The sequence below is a fragment of the Macadamia integrifolia genome, chromosome 3, assembly GCF_013358625.1.
Source record: "Macadamia integrifolia cultivar HAES 741 chromosome 3, SCU_Mint_v3, whole genome shotgun sequence".
Taxonomy (NCBI): Eukaryota; Viridiplantae; Streptophyta; class Magnoliopsida; order Proteales; family Proteaceae; genus Macadamia; species Macadamia integrifolia.
In genome coordinates, this window is record NC_056559.1 from 14495032 (window position 1) to 14502553 (window position 7522).

Consider the following 7522-nt stretch of genomic DNA (forward strand, 5'->3'; position numbering starts at 1 on the left):
GACGATTTTCACACATGATTTGGGCCACTTAGGATTTGTCTCCAGAACTCAGCTGGCCTTATGCCCCAATCCGAGCCCATCCTGAGGTTTTAGAATACTTTTTGAAAAGGATTTATTATTTATATATTATATATATTAACGAGAGAGGTTTTAGAATACTTGTATGTGCCTTATTTAAGATAGGCTTAAGCTTTTATATTAGGCATGTCCAATCACATTTGTCTAAAGCTGATGTTGGTATGGGCATGAGCTAGTGTTGTTGGGGTCAATGCCTGATCCAACCCAATTATCAAGCAGCAGCTTAAGGCCCATGTCCTCTCCAAAATCAGGAGAGGAAGTCCAACGCCCACGTTCTGCTAAATTGTCGTAGTCTAGCGGGTCCCTCTTAAAATAAAAGGAGAAAATTGAAATCAAATCAAAATAAAAAATGTAGATTTTTTTATTTTATTTTTTTTATAATTATTACCTAAATGGTTGTGTAATTAACTATAAAACATTTTAAATTTGGTTGTTAGTATTCACCATTCACTACAAATTTTACAATCAAGTTCTTTTATTTTAAAAAGGAAAATAAAGATTACATTTGAAATTATATAATCATTATATGGTGAATAATTTTGACAAAAGGTTTGTTATTTTTCCAAATGTTATAAGGCTTGTATTTTTCCATGTAGAATGATGATGCGTCTGTTTCGACCATTAGATAGGGAAGACACAATCTAGATTAGTCACGTGTCAAATTTCATAATTGAATTCAATCAAATACCCTACATATTGGTATACATCATATATATGTGCATGCATGTGTACCATAAATATGGATGATTCAGACTAGTCTTGTGATTTCCAAAAAATGTCACAATTCTTATTATATTTAGTAAGTTTTACGTATTTACACAACCTTCATTACAAAAGTTTCCATTTTCCTTCTTTCATTTTTCTTTCACCCCCTTTAGATAGTTTTACATTGAAAACTTATGAGAATCCTTACTTTTTTTTTTGTGTGTTTAGTGGTGAAGGTAGGGGTGTCAATCGGTTCGGTTTCGATCTAGGAACGAGGAAGACCAAAACCAATCCGTTAAGGAACTTCGGTTTTCGATCAATTTTGGTTTCAATCTGGTTTGATTTCGGTTCATTTTAGTTTTTCAATATTAGGTTTAGATCGGTTTTATTATTGGACTTGAACCATAATGAAATCTTACATTCATAACTTATAATGATAAGATTTGACGAAAAAAATACTTTAAATTTATGATTAAATCATGTTTTATTGTTATAAGGGAAAGATAACTAATATTGAAACCAATGGGTAACAAATTACTAAGAAGATAACTAATATTGAAATCACAAAATGAACTCTATTATCCAATCATTCATTTAACTATCCAACTAGTTTTGTATAGTGAACAAGGAAATCAATGGAAGCATTATCACAATTTATAAATCAATTTCTCTATTCATAACCTAATATTCAATGATTTGTAACAATTTTCCTTACAATAAAAAAGTTTCTCACTAATATTGTAAGAAATAGATAGTCAATTCATCAATGTATAATCTCATAATTATTTATTTTTTATCGGTTTCATTTGGTTTGGATCGATTTTCGACCGGTGCCAACATACCTCAGTCCAAAACCAATCCAATAAGGATTGATTTGGTTCGATCGGATTTTATCGATTCAGGCTAGGTTTTGACACCCCTAGGTGAAAGCATGTATTGTCCTTCAATTTTGAAGAGAGAGAGAGAGAGAGAGAGACTCATTTGCCTTGGTACTTATTACTTAATTATTATATAGGAGGAAGAACTCTATCAGTCCACATTCCCCACTCCCAGACATATGGAGAAATGGGGGCAGGCTATGAAAGATGCCCCTACCCCTGCCCCTGCCTGTGTCTGGGCGTGAGGGACGCAAATGGGTAGAGTTCTCTTTCCCTTATTATCTAATGGTGAGTTTGGGTTGATTGTGAAACATTTTGTATGGTTCAATCAGAAAATCTATTGGGTCGGTCCTAACACCATGGTTCACGATAAATTAGCTCTTTACTAAAAATATATGGCAACACACATTCGTCAAAAACAATTGCAATAATGGTCACTAGGATCATTATATGTCAAAAATCAATATCAAGATTCAAACTTTATATCATTACTCATCAATTCTTAAGAGTCTAATTAAGATTATCCACTACATTGAGTAGTACATGCATAGAATGAAGGCACCAACCAAGTAATATCTATCTTGCATAAGTAATAAGTAATAAGAACTTTATAGGCTTTAGAATTATCTTTCTAGAGGACCCATTTTGCACAATATTAATATGCCTATAATTAAATTTTTCGTTTAAAAATGAATTTAAAAACAAATATCCAAAATACTAGTTTTTTGTTTTGATTGGTTTATGTCTCCATGGCCATTGTCATGTCGTATCGTAGCGTTTGTGAGGCAAGGTGTAGTTGCAAAAGTGTTTTTTTCATTTTGAGTGGCCTAGTATTTGTGACGAAGAAAAGGGTGTGTCTCAGTATAGACATATCCCTTAATTTACAATAAGAGATATAACTCTTAGAAGTATGAATCATATCCTTACATATTTGGAGAGGCATCTCTACATACTTGGAAGGGTATGAAGAAATGTCTCTACATAGAAAAGACACATTTTACGTAAGATTATGCCTATACTAAAAGGTACCTATACTAAGAGGTGCGTCAGTGATCAAAGACTTAAAATCTTCTATTGATATTTAATCTTGTTATACAAATCAGATGGACATAATCTTTTAGACGTGTCTAGAAAGGTGTTTTCCCTCTATAAATAGGGAGAGAAGCCAACATAAAAAAAAAAAAAAAGCAACCCAGTGCACGAGCCTCCCGCTACAAGGTATGGGAGGGGCTAGTGTATGCAGTCTTACCCCCTGCTTCACAGAAGAGATTGTTTCCAAGTTTTGAACCTGTGACCAACATGTTGCAATAGTGCAACTTAACCGTTGTGCCATAGGCAACGATTAATTCATGCTATTTTCCTCCTTCTCTCTAAGACAAGTTCTTTTGCTATTTTAATTTTGTAAGAATGTGTATTCTAGTAGCATTATAATTTTATCCTCCAAATGTATCATTGTGAATTTTACATCATGATTTGTTGACAAATTTTTTTATTTTTATTTTTATTTTTGAGTTTCAGCATAATTCCAATGTACTTAAAGGGCTGTAGTAATTGAATACATGTCTACTGTTGGAATCTAACAAACTGTTATAACTTGGAGGCCATTTTGTATTATCTGGTTACACCATAGGGGATAGATGCAATCTTTGAAAAAGTTTCAAGTGGCATGTCTTAGCCTCAATTCATCTTAGAACGTGTATATCCATTGTGGCATTTTCAAAGTTCATTCTCATTATATTTTAATATCAATTTTCAATTTTTAAAGATTGTATTTAGAATTTCTTGAGTGACTAGGTTCCATGAATGGCTACCAATCTTGGCCGTCAATGGAAAACTAGAAAATAATTCTGATTTTGAAAAAATTGAATCATTTAACGGTTTGAATGTTAAAAGATTAAAGTATTGTTTAGAATCAGTTGGCCAAAGAGATTAGAAAGGACCATCTAATTTGCAAACTGAAGAAGTCACTTTATGATCTGAAACAAGCCTCCAGGCAATGAGACCTAAAGTTTGATCAGGTTGTGACACCCTTCAAATTTACTAAAAACCACTTAGATCAATACATCTACATTAAGACCAATGAGAGCAGATTCATTTTTCTGGTGCTATATGTCGATGCTATTTTACTAGCATATAATTACATATCCCTATTTCTTGAGACCAACGATTCTTGTCTGAGAACTTTGAAATGAAGCATAAGGATGTGGCCAATTATATTCTTAGGATAGAGATCAGTTGTGATAGAAGATGAGGACTCCTCGGATTATCCCAGCATGCCTACATTGATAGATTTCTAAAGAGACTCAACATGTCTTAGTGCTCAGGTGGAGATGCACCCATCAATAAAGGAGACAAGTTAAACAAACAACAATACCAAAAAACTAACATGGAGAGGAGCTTGATGGAGGGCAAACCCTATACTTCAGCAATAGGGAGCCTCATGTATACTCAGGTGTGCATTCGTCCAGACATTACCTTTGTCATTGGTGTGCTTGGGAGGTTTCAGTCAGATGTAGGTATAGCTCACTGGACAGCAGCCAAGAAGGTAATGAGGTATCTATACTCTGTAGTGGAAAAAGGACTTTAAGCTAGTCTATAATGGTGGTGACAAATTGGTCTAGACATTGCCTCTGTATTCTGACCCTGATTTCAGTGGTTCCACAGATGGTAGGAAGTTCATCTCTAGTTACATTTTGTTGATAGACAATGGAATCGTCTCATGGAGGAGCCCTAAGAAGATCATTCTAGCCTCATCCACTATGTAGGCAGAGTTTGTGGCACTTATGAAGCAACCAAGCAGGTTGTATGGTTGAGAAACTTTATTTTTTAGCTGAAGGTTGTAGAATCCATTTCTCGACTCAGGAGATTGTGGTGTGATGACAACTTCGCATTGTTATTCTCGAATAAGAAGTCTAGCAATTCAAAACACAACGATATCAAGTACCTACTCGTCAGAGAGAATGTTGGTAATGAGGAGATCGATGTTCAACACATTACTACTGAGAAGTTGGTGGCAGATCCGCTCACCAAAGCTTTACTTGTAGGAGTCTTCAAGGTTCATGTGTCTACGATGGGTGTAATATGATATTTTGATATGTTTGTTTTGTGGGAGTTTTTATTCTTTAGTTGAGTGGGAGTATATTTATTTACTTTTTTTCATACTATAAATATTTTAATATAATGGCTTTCTTCTCTTTTTTGTTATTTTGTTGTTATGTGGTTGTAGTTTATATGTCTATAAGCTATTTATTTTGACATGTTATAGTAAAATGCAAGTATTTTAACTAAAGTTTGTGATTTATGATGGTGTTTAGTCTAAATCTAAGGAAGTAGTGGTTTATCACATGCGATTTTCCAAAATGAAGGTACTAATCTCAGGTTATGACGGTTTTTTCCAGGGTTCTAGTTAACATCAAAGTTTTTACTTGTGAAGTAATTTAAGGTGGTTGATATCTGATTAAGGAAAGGACCTACAAGGAAACACATTTATGTGATCACATATATATAACATAGTTTCCTTGTCTTTATCCGAAGCGTTTTGGACAATGAGCTTCTTGTGTTTGTGATAGTATGTAGATGCATATTGTATATTGAGGGATGTATTATGCTATTATTCAACATAAGGGGCAAGTTATTTGAATCAAAGTTTAAAGTGGGGGGGATTTTAGCTATGGATATACATGGCAAGACTCTAAATGGATAGATACTATATTAGTGTTGCCCAAGTGGGTTAATATTGGATTTTGGGTCACACTAATATGGTTGATCCATATGGATCCATAGTGGTTCAATCCACTTTGAGGAATAGGACCAGCCCAACTATTGTGGGAGTGGTTAGGGTTGGGTGGACTACTGGACTACTATAAGCAGTCACTCTATGGTCCCCATAGTTACATTATGTGAAACATAACTACTCACAGAGCTGTGAGAGAGATCCGTAAAGAAATTTGCAGAAGACCATAGAGGTTTGCTCGTGGGACTCATCTTTAAGTGCGAGGAACCTTGGTTCATGGTAAAAGCTTATGGGGACTTCTCAAACTATAGTAAAGTATGGTTCTAGTCCCTAAATAGTCTTATGGTTTATGTTCTTTGTCCGTACAACTAGCCATTATTTGTGCATGTTCTAATCATTATGAAGGGACAAATCCTTCAGATTTTTTTCATCACATTTTAAGCGCATTATCCACATCAATAGAATCATCAAAGGGCTCAGCTACATACAAAGTAAAATAAAGATACCAATTAAGTAACTAATGCAATTAAAATGAAAATTATACTAAATGAAAAAATTTCTCTGAAATCTATATCAAACATCCAATCCCGAAGGTATATTAGTGCTTCAACATTAGTAAGTAGGAGTTTGCTCCGATATTTATCAATAACATGACCCCCAACGCTAAAAATTGATTCTGAGGGTAACTGTTGAAACACGTATAACTAAGACATCATGATCCATTAGAACTATATCTCCCTACACATCATACTCATCATAATCATTATTGAATGGGATCTTCGATTCATCTAGATATACATAAAACTAAGATTTACTTCCATTACCCACCTCATCAAGCATGAATGCCATAAATTCATATGAAAATTAGAAAATATGAATCAATAATAAGATTAACAATGAATATGAAAACTTACAACTTAAAAAATTGTAGAAAAATATAAAATTTACTTATAGATGTTGTTCTAGATTTCTCAATTCGAGGAATAAATGTAGGAACATTATAATCACTTTGTTGCATATTCTTATACTCATTAAACAGTTGATGCAAATTAGATTTCACATTATTGTACATAGTGGATGCATTTATGCTCAAGTTTAAAAATTTATTCAATAACTCAACAAACTAGAAAATTAACAGTAACATTATCTATAGTAATTGAAAAAAAATTTCAACCAATACTCAATTAGAAAGTTTTTTGAAATAATTTCATAGATTTGAATACCCATATGTGAAAAAAAAAACTAGAAATTAACAGTAGCATTATCCAAAGTAATTGAAAAAAAATATATTTAACCAATACCCAATCAGAAAAGTTTTTTGAAATTATTTCATAGATTTGAACACCCGTATGTGGATGTGGCATGAGGCAAAACTTCAACAACTTCTTATATAACTTAGTCCTTATCAATATAATGGACAATTAAAAAATATATCTATTATTGGTGATGGATATCCATAAATTACTTATTAAAAAAATATTTTCATTATATGAGCCAAGTAAATTTCTTATTCTAATAGACTTAAAATTATTAAACTTCAAAATCTCCTCCATTTGTAATATGGGTGTAGTCCACAAAAAAGCATGTGATTAACTTTCTTAACTTCTCGTATTCAACAAAAACTAAAGGTAACTTATATCTCATAATAAGCCTCGTGATTTTATCACACACAAAGTCTTGGTTAATGCATTTATCTCTTAACATCATTTTCTCATAATTTACACCCAAAATCATTTAGGAATATCCTTTGCTTTTCTTTCTATTTTAAGTAATGCAGAATATGTTTCCTAAGGCTTCCAGTTCTATTACTATAACTATCAACCCTATAAACTTATTCACATCTTTTGTATTTCGTTTAATTCTTTTCATTATCAAAACCTTGTCCATAAAAAAATTTAAATGCATCCAAAACTACACTCCTTCTTTTACCATTCGTAATTTCTTTCACTTCAATTGTTATAGAAGATGAAAGTTCTATTGATGGAACTCCAGAAATGTAAAAATCATCCAACATAACATCAGCATCTGACTCATAATCGAACTCATCTTTTATATTTGACATCTTTGTTGAAAATTTTTATAATTAATGAAAAGATAATATATCATATTAATTAGTAATGACCATGAA